At 41.2% G+C, this 19,976-nt stretch overlaps 1 long non-coding RNA gene across 1 annotated transcript; it reads right to left on the bottom strand.

Annotated features, from left to right (window-relative positions):
- Positions 1–3,916: 3,916 nt before the first annotated feature.
- Positions 3,917–4,501, bottom strand: LOC311111159. The gene is made up of 3 exons (XR_014610750.1): positions 4,462–4,501; positions 4,172–4,366; positions 3,917–4,057 (listed from the first exon to the last, which is right to left on the bottom strand). It is a non-coding gene; the product is annotated as an uncharacterized lncRNA (long non-coding RNA).
- Between the last annotated feature and the right edge of the window lie 15,475 nt (positions 4,502–19,976).

Genomic DNA, 19,976 nt, shown 5'->3' with positions numbered 1-19,976 from the left:
ATTTGTTCTTGAGGCCTGTCATCTTGACTGTGAGCTTTGAGCAGTCCAGCTCCACAAACACTTTCTGGAATGCCTTGAACGTGTACTCCGGCTTTTAGGGGTGGCTGAGATTCAGAGCATACAGTGAGGGGGAAAAGTATTTGATCCCCTGCTGATTTTGTACGTTTGCCCACTGACAAAGACATGATCAGTCTATAATTGTAATGGTAGGTTTATTTGAACAGTGAGAGACAGAATAACAACAACAAAATCCAGAAAAACGCATGTCAAAAATGTTATAAATTCATTTGCATTTTAATGAGGGAAATAATATTTGACCCCTCTGCAAAACATGACTTTGATTGCCAACAAGGGTTTCGCCACCAAGTGCTGAGGTCAGACGTTTCTTGTATTTGGCCACCAGGTTTGCACACATCTCGGGAGGGATTTTTTCCCACTCCTCTTTGCAGATCTTCTCCAAGTCATTAAGGTTTTGAGCATGACGTTTGGCAACTCGAACCTTCAGCTCCCTCCACAGATTTTCTATGGGATTAAGGTCTGGAGACTGGCTAGGCCACTCCAGGACCTTAATGTGCTTCTTCTTGAGCCACTCCTTTGTTGCCTTGGCCGTGTGTTTTGGGTCATTGTCATGCTGGAATACCCATCCACGACCCATTTTCAATGCCCTGGCTGAGGGAAGGTTCTCACCCAAGATGACGGTACATGGCCCCGTCCATCATCCCTTTGATGCGGTGAAGTTGTCTTGTCCCCTTAGCAGAAAAACACCCCCAAAGCATAATGTTTCCACCTCCATGTTTGACGGTGGGGATGGTGCTCTTGGGGTCATAGGCAGCATTCCTCCTCCTCCAAACACGGCGAGTTGAGTTGATGCCAAAGAGCTCGATTTCGGTCTCATCTGACCACAACACTTTCACCCAGTTCTACTGTGAATCATTCAGATGTTCATTGGCATACTTCAGACGGGCCTGTATATGTGCTTTCTTGAGCAGGGGGACCTTGCGGGCGCCGCAGGATTTCAGTCCTTCACGGCGTAGTGTGTTACCAATTATTTTCTTGGTGACTATGGTCCCAGCTGCCTTGAGATCATTGACAAGATCCTCCCGTGTAGTTCTGGGCTGATTCCTCACCGTTCTCATGATCATTGCAACTCCACAATGTGAGATCTTGCACGGAGCCCCAGGCCGAGGGAGATTTACAGTTCTTTTGCGTTTCATCCATTTGCGAATAATCGCACCAACTGTTGTCACCTTTTCACCAAGCTGCTTGGCGATGGCCTTGTAGCCCATTCAAGCCTTGTGTAGGTCTACAATCTTGTCCCTGACATCCTTGGAGAGGTCTTTGGTCTTGGCCACGGCGGAGAGTATGGAATCTGATTGATTGATTGCTTCTGTGGACCGGTGTCTTTTATACAGGTAACACGCTGAGATTAGGAGCATTCCCTTTATGAGTGTGCTCCTAATCTCAGCTCGTTACCTGTATAAAAGACACCTAGGAGCCAGACATCTTTCTGATTGAGAGGGGGTCAAATACTTTTTTCCTCATTAAAATGCTAATCAATTTTATAACATTTTGGACATGCGTTTTTTTCTGGAATTTTTTGCTGTTATTCTGTCTTTCACTGTTCAAATAAACCTACCATTCAAATTATAGACTGATTATTTCTTTGTCAGTGGTCAAACATACAGAATCAGCAGGGGATCAAATACTATTTTCCCCTCACTGTAATTCATGCCAAGAAGAATGGCAGAAGCCTTTGCAAAACTCAGACCGGTGATCACTTAAGGATGACGCCTACCTCCTCTGGACCATCACTCGCCACGGCACCCTCCTTGTTGATCGCATAGATTTCCTTTACATGTTGCGCAAGGTCTTGCAGGAAATGACCCCCCTCAGCTTCCTGTAAAATAAATAACACACAAATACAGACATTCTGTCAATGTGGGGAACACATTTTAGTCCACCTGGATTACGACATGCCCTTATTTGTTATCAGATTGCGGTAAACATTCTCTCCCTCTAACACACACCCACACACACACGTGATCGAATATTCATGGATGAAAATGCTTTATTGCCCCCACATGGTAGTCTTTAATGACTTTACTGGCCACCTCCAGTAAAGCTAAACAATAATTCCTCACTGAACTCACATCATGACCCTGATATAGAATAAAATCACTGATCTCATTGGATTCAATCTGTGCATGTGAAATCTATGAAATCACCGACCCAAGTATCCTATATTAGCAAAAGGTGTACAATGCTTGGGTAGCACAGCGGGGCCTGTGGCTTAAATTGCAGCACCGAACATCAGCCAGATAAATACAAAACAGTGCATTTTTCCTGAGGATACTTTACCATCCAGTATGACCCGCAATCTGTCTGAAAGTACTCCTCCCTTGGAATGGAATAAGGACAGCAGCTTAGGGGTGTCCTGCATAAACCTTGCCTCAAGATGCTTTGCGGTGAGCCTGTGGAATTGTTCATGGATCTGAAAGACAAATACTTAAATATCATCAAGCAAGGCTCATAACAAAGAGGTTTGTCATAGTGAAGACATATCATTTGGCATTTTCTTTTTTTGCCTGCTGACTCACCTGAGAGGCTTCTAAACAGAGCAGGCTATCTGTCTTTCATGTCTTCAACACTGGGACACTGGTTGATCACTTCCTGTCTTTTGGCTTGCAAATGTCTTGGTCATATTTCCTGGAATCACCCTTGTGTGGTCCTTCTTTGCATGTTACTAATTCTATTCTCTGAGCGGCCACATCTGTTAAAAGAAGAATCTAGACGACTAAACATAACCATTAACCCATTTTATCAAGACCCTGCAACTACAACAAGTAGCTACGAATTGTGACAAAATTGATTATTTCCATAGCCATTACAGCAGCTAGATTTTAGCTAACGTACGTTAGCAATCAAGGGCTGACACACGATTGATACGCTACTAGCTAGCTCGCGCTAATACACATGGGCAGACAAACCTAAATTAGCTAATGTTAGCTTAGCTTAGGAAGTAACCTAGCTAGCACAAGCGCCCTTATGTTAGCTAGCTACCTACTAGCTAAAGGTAGTATGACAAAAAAAAGAGGACGAGGAAACGTAGCGTGGAACCCCGTATTCTCGGCATATTCAACAGCGTTTAAATAATTAATTACCTTCAACAGTGTTATCTTGTGATCAAGCCATCAATGTTAGGTGATTATTGGTGGTGTCAAAATGTTAGCTAACGGGTTAGCAATTAGCAAGTTTGACATTTCAGTGGAAATACTACTATTATCAGCTTTTTGATGAGCGGTTTTGGAGAAAAAAAACGACACGTATTATCGCAATTCGGCCCCAAGTTATTGGCCACCTTACTATTCAGTTCCATTACAAGATATATCCGTTCAATTTTGTTCAAGAAGAGACACACCGACCGCGTACCGGAAGTGTTTGACTGGTTGGCTAGGCTTCCGGTAAAAAAGAATGATTTGCCTGTCCACTTTTCATTGCGTGGCCCGGTGCGCCCTCTTGAGGACGATTAAAAAATGGTTCATCACCAACATATTCAGTGTTGTAACCAAATAATGTCTCATCATTTGTTTTACAGATTCATCTTATGTTGTGAGAAAGTAGATAACAGTTGAATTCTAAAATATGAGTATTAATAATTTACATCAAATAAACCTTTAATTTCAGTTATGTGCATTGACATAAACAATGAAAACACTTGGAGTTTGTTGCAGAGATGCACTTGGAAAGTAAAGGAAGAACTACACAAGAGTGGTTCCATAAATATATATATATTACATTTTAGACTTTTCTTTTTTTGTACAAATAAATAAGTTCATATGAACACAAACAATTCAATCTCGACCTCCATCCCTATATTGTCACAAAAATCACAATAATAATCCAGCTCCACCGCTACCTCTTGATCCCACTGCACACACCTGCAGTGGAACCAGTGCTGACAGAAGTCACAGCACAACCATGGCACCTCGGATCTACACTCCTGAGAGGAGCTTGCAGGCGGATCACGCTCCCCGCAGCGAGCACAGCAGGTGGTCTTCTTTTATACCAAATAATACAAATTGATTAATATGGTTTTACAAAATGTAGAAGTTCTTCAGCAACAATAGTAATTTATACAACTGAGAGAGAGAGAGAAAAACAGATGAAGTACCTGAGAGCGGTGCCATGGGTGGCGTGACCGGTGGAGCTTTTCTCTTCCTTCTCTGTGCTGCAGTTTGAGAAAAAGTACTGTTAGACAGAGCATGTTTCATGAAAACCCTTTTCAACTTTTTTACACCAATACCTCTGGAGGAAGCTGCAGAGGTTTTGGAGGAGGTGGAGATGACTTGAGGGCTGGTGCTATGCACTGTAGATATGTAAAGAGAGATTCTGTTGTTTACATTGCTGTTGTATAAAACACACAACAAACAGTCATTTCTTCGTAATTTAACACGCGTTTACCTGTGGAGGTGGCGGTATTCAAATTGCAGGGGGCCAGGGACACCTGACGAGGCCGCTAAGGTGGTGTGATCAGGGGAGTCTGAGGAGGCAGTTGGTCCAGAGGAGGCCGTGTTGGTGGTGACAGACAGGGTGGGTGGTGTGCATCGCGCTGGCGGTGGACAAAACCGCCGACGATGGCTTGGAGGAGCCGGTGTTTGTAACGGTGGGGTTGAGGGGCCGACTACGGTGTGGCCGGGAGAGTAGGCACGTGGCCTTCTGCAGCTGGGGACTCCGGTGGCTCCTACAGGTGTTGCACACCGGGAGGCACTGGCAGTGGTGATACAGCTGTCAGGAGTGGTTCCAGCAGGGGGTCCTGCAGAGGCGATGGCGCCAATGGTCTCATCCACGGCAGCCCTCTCCTGTGCCCTCTGTGTTCTGAGGGCTGCCCGAAGCTCTTTCTCCTCTGCCTCTGCCCTCTCCTTCTCACCAATCTCCTGCCACTGGCGCGTGTATTCCTCCCCGGTGAGGCACGTGGCGTCCACAGGGACTCTTCTGTATCGGTCCAGCCGATACTTCAGGACAGTAAGGATGTGCCCCAGGTCCTTCGCTATCAGCCCACCCTCTATTAGGGGGTGCTCTTCTAGAGCTAGGCCTGGGACTGGAGCAGGGACTGGGACTGGAGATGGGGCTGAGGGTCCTCCTGCGGTCACTGGGGAGGAGGCGCTGACGGATGGCACAGTGCTGCTGGTTCCAGGAGAGGCGGTGGTGGGACTCAGTAGGGACCAAGACAACATTAAACGGGACCCTTCAATGGCTGAAGGGTCAAGAAGGGAAGAGGGCACACTTCTTAAACCCTTCCACCACATAGCGCATGTCCTTGCATCGCTGGTACGAGTAGCGGAATACTCTGGCAAATTCTGATTTGTTTACCATGTAGGAGTCGTCAAAATGGCTAAGGTCTCCAGCTGCCTCGGAGAACTCAGCCTTTAAAGGGCCAAAGTATGCCACGTCCAGCGGCTGCAGGACAAGGGTGCAGTGTGGTGGAAGACAAAGAAGTATAACCCCTTCCCTTAGTGCCGCCGCGAGCACCTCCGGGTCCATGTGGCTCTTGTGCCCATCGAAGAGGAGAAGGAGAGGGCGCTCCTTCACTGCATGCTTAAAGAAGTGCAGAAACCAATTCCTGAACAGGTCCCCGTCAATGTAGCCACTGCTAGCCAAGGCTTGGGGGGGGGGTCTCCCAGTGTGTAGTGGCCACCGGGGAAACGTCCTCCCCAGCTGCGTTGAAGCAGGCCAGCACTGTGATGTGCTCCTTGGTCACAGGAGCCTGCTGGTACACGTGTTTTGCGCCCCGGGGAGCCAGCACTTTGTGCCTGCTCTGGTCGCTACGAAACCCAGACTCATCGCAGTTATAGATTTGGCTGGGTTTCTCCCTCAACCCACTCTCCTCCAAGTGCTTCTCATAAGAAGCGAAGAAAGTGTCCGTCGTCGGACGTGTGGCACACTCAGCACTCCCCCTGTCCTGGGTGTCCGGCCTCCTCATGCTCAGGATCATGTGCCTCCTCCTGAACATTTCCCACCACCGCTTCCCCAGTGGCGGGATTGTTTCCCCTGTGTGCCGAACCTACAATAGAATAGAATAGAATATATACAGTGGGGGAAAAAAGTATTTAGTCAGCCACCAATTGTGCAAGTTCTCCCACTTAAAAAGATGAGAGGCCGGTAATTTTCATCATAGGTACACGTCAACTATGACAGACAAAATGAGAAAAAAAAATCCAGAAAATCACATTGTAGGATTTTTAATGAATTTATTTGCAAATTACGGTGGAAAACAAGTATTTGGTCAATTACAAAAGTTACTCAATACTTTGTTATATACCCTTTGTTGGCAATGACACAGGTCAAACGTCTGGCACTGCAGGATTTGAGTCCCTGGCGGCGTAGTGTGTTACATATGGTAGGCTTTGTTACTTTTGTCCCAGCTCTCTGCAGGTCATTCACTAGGTCCCCCCGTGTGGTTCTGGGATTTTTGCTCACCGTTCTTGTGATCATTTTGACCCCACGGGGTGAGATCTTGCGTGGAGACCCAGATCGAGGGAGATTATCAGTGGTCTTGTATGTCTTCCATTTCCTAATAATTGCTCCCACAGTTGATTTCTTCAAAACAAGCTGCTTACCTATTGCAGATTCAGTCTTCCGAGCCTGGTGCAGGTCTACAATTTTGTTTCTGGTGTCCCTTGACAGCTCTTTGGTCTTGGCCATAGTGGAGTTTGGAGTGTGACTGTTTGAGGTTGTGGACAGGTGTCTTTTATACTGATAACAAGTTCAAACAGGTGCCATTAATACAGGTAACGAGTGGAGGACAGAGGAGCCTCTTAAAGAAGAAGTTACAGGTCTGTGAGAACCAGACATTTTGCTTGTTTGTAGGTGACCAAATACTTATTTTCCACCATAATTTGCAAATAAATTCATTAAAAATCCTACAATGTGATTTTCTGGATTTTTTTCTCCTCAATTTGTCTGTCATAGTTGACATGTACCTATGATGAAAATTACAGGCCTCTCTCATCTTTTTAAGTGGGAGAACTTGCACAATTGGTGGCTGACTAAATACTTTTTTTCCCCACTATCATTGTCCATCCAGGATGAAAATATTTGTTTTGGTATCATCATACACATACACATTTACATCACACACATTGAGAACAGTCAGTCCACTAGTCTACATACATAAATACAGATAACACCAAATACCTGCATATTTTGTCGGCGTATTTCATCAGCCTCTGTCTGGTGAAGGGGAACCCATGGCTGGCACAGTAGATACAGTACTGCACCAGAGAATTTTCATCCTCTGGTGCAAGCAATGTGGCTGGTCCACTGCGACAACCACGGGTCACCTGGCCGCTCAGCCTGTCCGCCAGGGTCTGCCGAGGTACACCATGAACCTTGGTAGATAAGAAAAGAAAACTGTTACTAGCAGATAAAATTCACATACACATGGTAATCTCCTAAAAACAAAAGATGCCTAACCTTGGCAGCCTGGCGAATAGCCATCCCTGCCCCGCAGTCCTCCATGGCATGGAACATGTCCACCTCCCTCCACTGCTTCCTCTTGACTTTCTCCATGCTGTGGTGTTAATACATGTAGATAATTAACTTGGCATACTATACACATTTTAGAAAGATATCTGAATATGTATAAACATTTACATTTCAGAGCTAAGGCATTGAAAGGTGATGAAAGTTTTCACAATAACTGAAAGTGTACCCACGTTTTTTGTTTGATGTTATCTGTAATGAAAATGTGTGTCCCAATTAGTTTAATATTGATGCATACATTGTACAATTTGACTAAATACTACCTCTATGTAGCTGTTGTAAGATGAAACATAACCAACAGTGATAGGTGACAAAAAGTTCATGGTTCAAAGTTCCAAATACATTTTTGCAGATTGTGCAAAAGGCCTCCGTCAGAGGACTCCCAATTTTGATACGATAAAGCTAACATTCCACTGTTTTCGTGATATGTATTATCTAACGCTTACAATTTCTTTCCTTTTTGCTGTCTTAGCAGTTCTATCAACATTTAGCAACTAAGCTAGTAACATTAGAAAATCCGTTAGCTATATTTCAGAGGTAAAAAGATGGATATTAATTTATGTGTGGTCTGTCGCGCAATCAAATTTTACAATATGCAGCGTGTTCCACAAAATGTGTACATGTAACTTTTTTGAAAACGCTCAAAACCTAACTTCACTTACACAAATTGCACTGAAAATCGGTGGTCAGCTAGCTAGAAGTGTGTCGTTAGTAGCAAAACTTACCGTTCTCTTCCAGTCCATTTAAATGTTGAGTTCGAGGTGATTTAGTCCTCCAACCGCTAAAGAGTGTCAGAGGTTAGGGGAAAACTAGCTACAAGTTAGCTAACTAGTCTAGGCTACGTTAGCTAGTAACACGTGACCAAACGAGAGCTCGCTAACCATCGGTCACATACGACCCAACAAATGCGCAGACAAAACATGTAATCAAAAAACTGTCATTATAATAATGCACATTTGTCCAGCATAGATTTGACTGGCAAAAGCAGCTGCTTTTTGCGCGTCCCATCGAGCTAGTCAGAAGACGTTAACGTCAGCTAGCTAACCTTGCAACGGCTAGCTAAATAAGTAGCCCTGACAAATGTTTGGCTGGTAATATAATAAGCTACCGTTACGTACATCGTAAACACAGAGTCATTTATAATGCTATTAGCTCTACATTTTCCATGCTTACTTATTAGTCATTGAAAAAAATTACCTTACCTGAGCGCATATCGGCAATGAGCATGTATAGAGCAGGCCCATTTGCAGCAGACAGGAAGTGGCAAATATTAGATGCTAATGAAGCCAATTCACTTGACTGTTCTGTCTTTGTAGTGACTTGCACAATATGCGTCGATTTTAAGTAGCCTTGTGAAGTAGGATTTAGTCTTCATGGTTTTAATGACATGCACGTACATATTTACTGCACAGATATAGGAAATAGTTGAACGAGTATATTGTTTTTTATTATTATTTTAAAACCACATCTACTAGGCACCCACAACATGGTGTAGATAAATGTCACGCCCTGGCTCTAGGGACTCTTTTATGTTGAGCCAGGGTGTGTAGTGTCTATGTGTTGTGTTCTATGTTTAGTTTCTAGTTCATGTGTTTTCTATGTTGGCCGGGGTGGTTCTCAATCAGAGGCAACGTGAATCAGCTGTTGCTTGTTGTCTCTGATTGGGAACCATACTTAGGCAGCCTATTGTGCACTTGTGTTTCGTGGGATCTTGTTCCGTGTTGGTGTGTGTATTTGACCGAGGACTTCACGTTTCGTTTGTTGTTTTGTATTTTGTATCGTGTTGAAAAGTACCAATTAAAGATATGTACGCATATCACGCTGCGCCTTGGTCCACTCATTATAATGGGACCAAAGTAACAAAGCCTACCATCAGTAACACACTACGCCACCAGGGACTCAAATCCTGCAGTGAAAGACGTGTCCAGGCCCGTCTGAAGTTTGCTAGAGTGCATTTGGATGATCCAGAAGAGGATTGGGAGAATGTCATATGGTCAGATGAAACCAAAATATAACTTTTTGGTAAATATTCAACTTGTCGTGTTTGGAGGACAAAGAATGCTGAGTTGCATCCAAAGAACGCCATACCTACTGTGAAGCATGTGGGTGGAAACATCATGCTTTGGGGCTGTTTTTCTGCAAAGGGACCAGGACGACTGATCCGTGTAAAGGAAAGAATGAATGGGGCCATGTATCGTGAGATTTTGAGTGAAAACCTCCTTCCATCAGCAAGGGCATTGAAGATGAAACGTGGCTGGGTCTTTCAGCATGACAATGATCCCAAACACACCGCCCGGGCAACGAAGGAGTGGCTTCGTAAGAAGCATTTCAAGGCCCTGGAGCCAGTCTCCAGAGCTCAACCCCATAGAAAATCTTTGGAGGGAGTTGAAAGTCCGTGTTGCCCAGTGACAGCCCCAAAACATGCTAATTGCTAACCTGTTAGCTAACATTTTTACGAAACCAATAATCACAACATTGATGGCTTGATCACAAGATAACACTGTTGAAGGTAATATATTTCTTAAAAGCTGTTGAACATGCCGATAATACGGGGTTCCACGCTACTACCTTTAGTTAGTAAGTAGCTAGCTAACATAAGAGCGCTTGTGCTAGCTAGGTTACTTTCTAAGCTAAGCTAACGTTAGCTAATTTAGGTTTGTCTGCCCATGTGTATTATCTCGAGCTAGCTAGTAGTGTATCAATCGTGTGTCAGCCGTTGATTGCTAACGTATGTTAGCTAAAAGCTAGCTGCTGTAATGGCTATGGAAATAATCAATTTTGTCACACTTCGTAGCTACCTGTTGTAGTTGCAGGGTCTTGATAAAATGGGTTAATCGTCTAGATTACTACTGTATGGGAACAAAATTGACATTACATTTTACATTGACATCCTTCATTAAAAACACCTATTTTGTATCTTTTGTATACAAAAACACAATGGAAAATACCGTGGCAGTGACCCTTTAAAACACACCTTGCAGAATAAACGTGTCTTCCTTACCATCTTACTTCTTTAGCCTAGATGACCGCCACGGGCCCATTGGGGACGGGGTCCCAGACCGCAATGTGCTCGAGCCCCGCCTCTCGCAGGGTGGCACGCTCATGGGGATGGCAATCACACACACCTTCCACCTGTATTGCATTTCACAGTATTGTGTGGCTCAGGTATCCAGCGCATTTCAGTAGCAACACAATATCTGTGTGTTGGATCCCCACTGGGGTCACATGCTAAAAGGTATGGACTCACTGTTGTCACTTGGGATAAAAGCATCTTGGAGAAAAATGTGCCCTTAATGGCCACGTACTGTTATAATCTCCACCCGGCACAGGCAGAAGGGCATTGGCCACCCCTCAGAGCCTGGTTGTTCTCTAGGTTTGTGCCTTTCTAGGGAGTTTTCCTAGCCACCGCGCTTCTACATCTGCATCGCTTGCTGTGTGGGGTTTTAGGCTGGGTTTCTGTATAGCACTTTGTGACATCTGTTGATGTAAAAAGGGCTTTATAAATCCACTTTATAAATCCAGACCATTTTTCTCAAACTTGTTGCGTTAGTGGTCAAATCGGCAGTTATTTGGAATGTAGTGAATCTGCTAATTTTTGACAAGATTTACAGCAGATAGTAACCCACCAACAGTGCCTTTCTAAAACAGCTCTAGTTTCTGATTGGTTGATGTAATTTTGAAATCGATTGTGGATTTGCAAAGCAGAGAAGTAGGGGAAGATTTCATCATATGATACCATTTTTCTCAAACTTGTTGCGTTAGTGGTCAAATCGGCAGTTGTTTGGAATGTAGTGAATCTGCTATTTTCTGACAAGATTTACAGCAGATAGTAACCCACCAACAGTGCCTTTCTAAAACAGCTCTAGTTTCTGATTGGATGATGCGATTTTGAAATCGATTGTGGATTTGCAAAGCAGAGAAGTAGGGGAAGATTTCATCATATGATACCATTTTTCTCAAACTTGTTGCGTTAGTGGTCAAATCGGCAGTTGTTTGGAATGTAGTGAATCTGCTATTTTCTGACAAGATTTACAGCAGATAGTAACCCACCAACAGTGCCTTTCTAAAACAGCTCTAGTTTCTGATTGGATGATGAGATTTTGAAATCGATTGTGGATTTGAAAAGCAGAGTAGTAGGGGAAGATTTCATTATATGATACCATTTTTCTCAAACTTGTTGCGTTAGTGGTCAAATCGGCAGTTGTTTGGAATGTAGTGAATCTGCTATTTTCTGACAAGATTTACAGCAGATAGTAACCCACCAACAGTGCCTTTCTAAAACAGCTCTAGTTTCTGATTGGTTGATGCGATTTTGAAATCGATTGTGGATTTGAAAAGCAGAGTAGTAGGGGAAGATTTCATTATATGATACCATTTTTCTCAAACTTGATGCGTTAGTGGTCAAATCGGCAGTTGTTTGGAATATAGTGAATCTGCTAATTTTTGACAAGATTTACAGCAGATAGTAACCCACCAACAGTGCCTTTCTAAAACAGCTGTAGTTTCTGATTGGTTGATGCGATTTTGAAATCGATTGTGGATTTGCAAAGCAGAGAAGTAGGGGAAGATTTCATCATATGATACCATTTTTCTCAAACTTGTTGCGTTAGTGGTCAAATCGGCAGTTGTTTGGAATGTAGTGAATCTGCTATTTTCTGACAAGATTCACAGCAGATAGTAACCCACCAACAGTGCCTTTCTAAAACAGCTCTAGTTTCTGATTGGTTGATGCGATTTTGAAATCGATTGTGGATTTGCAAAGCAGAGAAGTATGGGAAGATTTCATCATATGATACCATTTTTCTCAAACTTGTTGCGTTAGTGGTCAAATCGGCAGTTGTTTGGAATATAGTGAATCTGCTAATTTTTGACAAGATTTACAGCAGATAGTAACCCACCAACAGTGCCTTTCTAAAACAGCTCTAGTTTCTGATTGGTTGATGCGATTTTGAAATCGATTGTGGATTTGCAAAGCAGAGAAGTATGGGAAGATTTCATCATATGATACATTTTTCTCAAACATGTTGCGTTAGTGGTCAAATCGGCAGTTGTTTGGAATGTAGTGAATCTGCTATTTTCTGACAAGATTTACAGCAGATAGTAACCCACCAACAGTGCCTTTCTAAAACAGCTGTAGTTTCTGATTGGTTGATGCGATTTTGAAATCGATTGTGGATTTGCAAAGCAGAGAAGTAGGGGAAGATTTCATCATATGATACCATTTTTCTCAAACTTGTTGCGTTAGTGGTCAAATCGGCAGTTGTTTGGAATGTAGTGAATTTGCTAATTTTTGACTAGATTTACAGCAGATAGTAACCCACCACAGTGCCTTTCTAAAACAGCTCTAGTTTCTGATTGGTTGATGCGATTTTGAAATCGATTGTGGATTTGCAAAGCAGAGAAGTAGGGGAAGATTTCATCATATGATACCATTTTTCTAAAACTTGTTGCGTTAGTGGTCAAATCGGCAGTTGTTTGGAATGTAGTGAATCTGCTATTTTCTGACAAGATTTACAGCAGATAGTAACCCACCAACAGTGCCTTTCTAAAACAGCTCTAGTTTCTGATTGGTTGATGCGATTTTGAAATCGATTGTGGATTTGAAAAGCAGAGTAGTAGGGGAAGATTTCATTATATGATACAATTTTTCTCAAACTTGATGCGTTAGTGGTCAAATCGGCAGTTGTTTGGAATGTAGTGAATCTGCTAATTTTTGACAAGATTTACAGCAGATAGTAACCCACCAACAGTGCCTTTCTAAAACAGCTCTAGTTTCTAATTGGTTGATGCGATTTTGAAATCGATTGTGGATTTGCAAAGCAGAGAAGTAGGGGAAGATTTCATCATATGATACCATTTTTCTCAAACTTGTTGCGTTAGTGTCAAATCGGCAGTTGTTTGGAATGTAGTGAATCTGCTATTTTCTGACAAGATTTACAGCAGATAGTAACCCACCAACAGTGCCTTTCTAAAACAGCTCTAGTTTCTGATTGGTTGATGCGATTTTGAAATCGATTGTGGATTTGAAAAGCAGAGTAGTAGGGGAAGATTTCATTATATGATACCATTTTTCTCCAACTTGTTGCGTTAGTGGTCAAATCGGCAGTTGTTTGGAATGTAGTGAATCTGCAAATTTTTGACAAGATTTACAGCAGATAGTAACCCACCAACAGTGCCTTTCTAAAACAGCTCTAGTTTCTGATTGGTTGATGCGATTTTGAAATCGATTGTGGATTTGCAAAGCAGAGAAGTATGGGAAGATTTCATCATATGATACCATTTTTCTCAAACTTGTTGCGTTAGTGGTCAAATCGGCAGTTGTTTGGAATGTAGTGAATTTGCTAATTTTTGACAAGATTTACAGCAGATAGTAACCCACCAACAGTGCCTTTCTAAAACAGCTCTAGTTTCTGATTGGTTGATGCGATTTTGAAATCGATTGTGGATTTGCAAAGCAGAGAAGTAGGGGAAGATTTCATCATATGATACCATTTTTCTCAAACTTGTTGCGTTAGTGGTCAAATCGGCAGTTGTTTGGAATTTAGTGAATCTGCTAATTTTTGACAAGATTTACAGCAGATAGTAACCCACCAACAGTGCCTTTCTAAAACAGCTCTAGTTTCTGATTGGTTGATGCGATTTTGAAATCGATTGTGGATTTGCAAAGCAGAGAAGTAGGGGAAGATTTCATCATATGATACCATTTTTCTCAAACTTGTTGCGTTAGTGGTCAAATCGGCAGTTGTTTGGAATGTAGTGAATCTGCTATTTTCTGACAAGATTTACAGCAGATAGTATCCCACCAACAGTGCCTTTCTAAAACAGCTCTAGTTTCTGATTGGTTGATGCGATTTTGAAATCGATTGTGGATTTGCAAAGCAGAGAAGTAGGGGAAGATTTCATCATATGATACAATTTTTCTCAAACTTGTTGCGTTAGTGGTCAAATCGGCAGTTGTTTGGAATGTAGTGAATCTGCTATTTTCTGACAAGATTTACAGCAGATAGTAACCCACCAACAGTTCCTTTCTAAAACAGCTGTAGTTTCTGATTGGTTGATGCGATTTTGAAATCGATTGTGGATTTGAAAAGCAGAGTAGTAGGGGAAGATTTCATTATATGATACCATTTTTCTCAAACTTGATGCGTTAGTGGTCAAATCGGCAGTTGTTTGGAATGTAGTGAATCTGCTAATTTTTGACAAGATTTACAGCAGATAGTAACCCACCAACAGTGCCTTTCTAAAACAGCTCTAGTTTCTGATTGGTTGATGCGATTTTGAAATCGATTGTGGATTTGAAAAGCAGAGTAGTAGGGGGAGATTTCATTATATGATACCATTTTTCTCAAACTTGATGCGTTAGTGGTCAAATCGGCAGTTGTTTGGAATGTAGTGAATTTGCTAATTTTTGACAAGATTTACAGCAGATAGTAACCCACCAACAGTGCCTTTCTAAAACAGCTCTAGTTTCTGATTGGTTGATGCGATTTTGAAATCGATTGTGGATTTGCAAAGCAGAGAAGTAGGGGAAGATTTCATCATATGATACCATTTTTCTCAAACTTGTTGCGTTAGTGGTCAAATCGGCAGTTGTTTGGAATGTAGTGAATCTGCTATTTTCTGACAAGATTTACAGCAGATAGTAACCCACCAACAGTGCCTTTCTAAAACAGCTCTAGTTTCTGATTGGTTGATAAGATTTTGAAATCGATTGTGGATTTGAAAAGCAGAGTAGTAGGGGAAGATTTCATTATATGATACCATTTTTCTCAAACTTGTTGCGTTAGTGGTCAAATCGGCAGTTGTTTGGAATGTAGTGAATTTGCTAATTTTTGACAAGATTTACAGCAGATAGTAACCCACCAACAGTGCCTTTCTAAAACAGCTCTAGTTTCTGATTGGTTGATGCGATTTTGAAATCGATTGTGGATTTGAAAAGCAGAGTAGTAGGGGAAGATTTCATTATATGATACCATTTTTCTCAAACTTGATGCGTTAGTGGTCAAATCGGCAGTTGTTTGGAATATAGTGAATCTGCTAATTTTTGACAAGATTTACAGCAGATAGTAACCCACCAACAGTGCCTTCCTAAAACAGCTCTAGTTTCTGATTGGTTGATGCGATTTTGAAATCGATTGTGGATTTGCAAAGGAGAGAAGTATGGGAAGATTTCATCATATGATACCATTTTTCTCAAACTTGTTGCGTTAGTGGTCAAATCGGCAGTTGTTTGGAATGTAGTGAATCTGCTAATTTTTGACAAGATTTACAGCAGATAGTGACCCACCAACAGTGCCTTTCTAAAACAGCTCTAGTTTCTGATTGGTTGATGCGATTTTGAAATCGATTGTGGATTTGCAAAGCAGAGAAGTAGGGGAAGATTTCATCATATGATACCATTTTTCTCAAACTTGTTGCGTTAGTGGTCAAATCGCAGTTGTTTGGAATGTAGTGAATCTGCTATTTTCTGACAAGATTTACAGCAGATAGTAACCCACCAACAGTGCCTTTCTAAAACAGCTCTAGTTTCTGATTGGTTGATGCGATTTTGAAATCGATTGTGGATTTGCAAAGCAGAGAAGTAGGGGAAGATTTCATCATATCATACCATTTTTCTCAAACTTGTTGCGTTAGTGGTCAAATCGGCAGTTGTTTGGAATGTAGTGAATCTGCTATTTTCTGACAAGATTCACAGCAGATAGTAACCCACCAACAGTGCCTTTCTAAAACAGCTCTAGTTTCTGATTGGTTGATGCGATTTTGAAATCGATTGTGGATTTGAAAAGCAGAGTAGTAGGGGAAGATTTCATTATATGATTCCATTTTTCTCAAACTTGATGCGTTAGTGGTCAAATCGGCAGTTGTTTGGAATGTAGTGAATCTGCTAATTTTTGACAAGATTTACAGCAGATAGTAACCCACCAACAGTGCCTTTCTAAAAAAGCTCTAGTTTCTGATTGGTTGATGCGATTTTGAAATCGATTGTGGATTTGCAAAGCAGAGAAGTAGGGGAAGATTTCATCATATGATACTATTTTTCTCAAACTTGTTGCGTTAGTGGTCCAATCGGCAGTTGTTTGGAATGTAGTGAATCTGCTATTTTCTGACAAGATTCACAGCAGATAGTAACCCACCAACAGTGCCTTTCTAAAACAGCTCTAGTTTCTGATTGGTTGATGCGATTTTGAAATCGATTGTGGATTTGAAAAGCAGAGTAGTAGGGGAAGATTTCATTATATGATACCATTTTTCTCAAACTTGTTGCGTTAGTGGTCAAATCGGCAGTTGTTTGGAATGTAGTGAATTTGCTAATTTTTGACTAGATTTACAGCAGATAGTAACCCACCAACAGTGCCTTTCTAAAACAGCTCTAGTTTCTGATTGGTTGAAGCAATTTTGAAATCGATTGTGGATTTGCAAAGCAGAGAAGTATGGGAAGATTTCATCATATGATACCATTTTTCTCAAACTTGTTGCGTTAGTGGTCAAATCGGCAGTTGTTTGGAATGTAGTGAATTTGCTAATTTTTGACAAGATTTACAGCAGATAGTAACCCACCAACAGTGCCTTTCTAAAACAGCTCTAGTTTCTGATTGGTAGATGCGATTTTGAAATCGATTGTGGATTTGAAAATCAGAGTAGTAGGGGAAGATTTCATTATATGATACCATTTTTCTTAAACTTTTTGCCTTAGTGGTCAAATCGGCAGTTGTTTGGAATGTAGTGAATCTGCTAATTTTTGACAAGATTTACAGCAGATAGTAACCCACCAACAGTGCCTTTCTAAAACAGCTCTAGTTTCTGATTGGTTGATGCGATTTTGAAATCGATTGTGGATTTGCAAAGCAGAGAAGTATGGGAAGATTTCATCATATGATACCATTTTTCTCAAACTTGTTGCGTTAGTGGTCAAATCGGCAGTTGTTTGGAATGTAGTGAATCTGCTAATTTTTGACAAGATTTACAGCAGATAGTGACCCACCAACAGTGCCTTTCTAAAACAGCTCTAGTTTCTGATTGGTTGATGCGATTTTGAAATCGATTGTGGATTTGCAAAGCAGAGAAGTATGGGAAGATTTCATCATATGATACCATTTTTCTCAAACTTGTTGCGTTAGTGGTCAAATCGGCAGTTGTTTGGAATGTAGTGAATCTGCTATTTTCTGACAAGATTTACAGCAGATAGTAACCCACCAACAGTGCCTTTCTAAAACAGCTCTAGTTTCTGATTGGTTGATGCGATTTTGAAATCGATTGTGGATTTGAAAAGCAGAGTAGTAGGGGAAGATTTCATTATATGATACCATTTTTCTCAAACTTGATGCGTTAGTGGTCAAATCGGCAGTTGTTTGGAATGTAGTGAATCTGCTAATTTTTGACAAGATTTACAGCAGATAGTAACCCACCAACAGTGCCTTTCTAAAACAGCTCTAGTTTCTGATTGGTTGATGCGATTTTGAAATCGATTGTGGATTTGCAAAGCAGAGAAGTAGGGGAAGATTTCATCATATGATACCATTTTTCTCAAACTTGATGCGTTAGTGGTCAAATCGGCAGTTGTTTGGAATGTAGTGAATCTGCTATTTTCTGACAAGATTTACAGCAGATAGTAACCCACCAACAGTGCCTTTCTAAAACAGCTCTAGTTTCTGATTGGTTGATGCGATTTTGAAATCGATTGTGGATTTGCAAAGCAGAGAAGTAGGGGAAGATTTCATCATATGATACCATTTTTCTCAAACTTGTTGCGTTAGTGGTCAAATCGGCAGTTGTTTGAAATGTAGTGAATCTGCTATTTTCTGACAAGATTCACAGCAGATAGTAACCCACCAACAGTGCCTTTCTAAAACAGCTCTAGTTTCTGATTGGTTGATGCGATTTTGAAATCGATTGTGGATTTGAAAAGCAGAGTAGTAGGGGAAGATTTCATTATATGATACCATTTTTCTCAAACTTGTTGCGTTAGTGGTCAAATCGGCAGTTGTTTGGAATGTAGTGAATTTGCTAATTTTTGACAAGATTTACAGCAGATAGTAACCCACCAACAGTGCCTTTCTAAAACAGCTCTAGTTTCTGATTGGTTGATGCGATTTTGAAATCGATTGTGGATTTGCAAAGCAGAGAAGTATGGGAAGATTTCATCATATGATACTATTTTTCTCAAACTTGTTGCGTTAGTGGTCAAATCGGCAGTTGTTTGGAATGTAGTGAATTTGCTATATTTTGACAAGATTTACAGCAGATAGTAACCCACCAACAGTGCCTTTCTAAAACAGCTCTAGTTTCTGATTGGTAGATGCGATTTTGAAATCGATTGTGGATTTGAAAATCAGAGTAGTAGGGGAAGATTTCATTATATGATACCATTTTTCTTAAACTTTTTGCCTTAGTGGTCAAATCGGCAGTTGTTTGGAATGTAGTGAATCTGCTAATTTTTGACAAGATTTACAGCAGATAGTAACCCACCAACAGTGCCTTTCTAAAACAGCTCTAGTTTCTGATTGGTTGATGCGATTTTGAAATCGATTGTGGATTTGCAAAGCAGAGAAGTATGGGAAGATTTCATCATATGATACCATTTTTCTCAAACTTGTTGCGTTAGTGGTCAAATCGGCAGTTGTTTGGAATGTAGTGAATCTGCTAATTTTTGACAAGATTTACAGCAGATAGTGACCCACCAACAGTGCCTTTCTAAAACAGCTCTAGTTTCTGATTGGTTGATGCGATTTTGAAATCGATTGTGGATTTGCAAAGCAGAGAAGTATGGGAAGATTTCATCATATGATACCATTTTTCTCAAACTTGTTGCGTTAGTGGTCAAATCGGCAGTTGTTTGGAATGTAGTGAATCTGCTATTTTCTGACAAGATTTACAGCAGATAGTAACCCACCAACAGTGCCTTTCTAAAACAGCTCTAGTTTCTGATTGGTTGATGCGATTTTGAAATCGATTGTGGATTTGAAAAGCAGAGTAGTAGGGGAAGATTTCATTATATGATACCATTTTTCTCAAACTTGATGCGTTAGTGGTCAAATCGGCAGTTGTTTGGAATGTAGTGAATCTGCTAATTTTTGACAAGATTTACAGCAGATAGTAACCCACCAACAGTGCCTTTCTAAAACAGCTCTAGTTTCTGATTGGTTGATGCGATTTTGAAATCGATTGTGGATTTGCAAAGCAGAGAAGTAGGGGAAGATTTCATCATATGATACCATTTTTCTCAAACTTGATGCGTTAGTGGTCAAATCGGCAGTTGTTTGGAATGTAGTGAATCTGCTATTTTCTGACAAGATTTACAGCAGATAGTAACCCACCAACAGTGCCTTTCTAAAACAGCTCTAGTTTCTGATTGGTTGATGCGATTTTGAAATCGATTGTGGATTTGCAAAGCAGAGAAGTAGGGGAAGATTTCATCATATGATACCATTTTTCTC

The sequence above is a fragment of the Coregonus lavaretus genome, assembly GCF_964263955.1.
Source record: "Coregonus lavaretus genome assembly, chromosome: 37".
Lineage (NCBI taxonomy): Eukaryota > Metazoa > Chordata > Actinopteri > Salmoniformes > Salmonidae > Coregonus > Coregonus lavaretus.
Note: the sequence above shows the minus strand (reverse complement) of the source record. Positions and strands in the feature narration are given on the sequence as shown.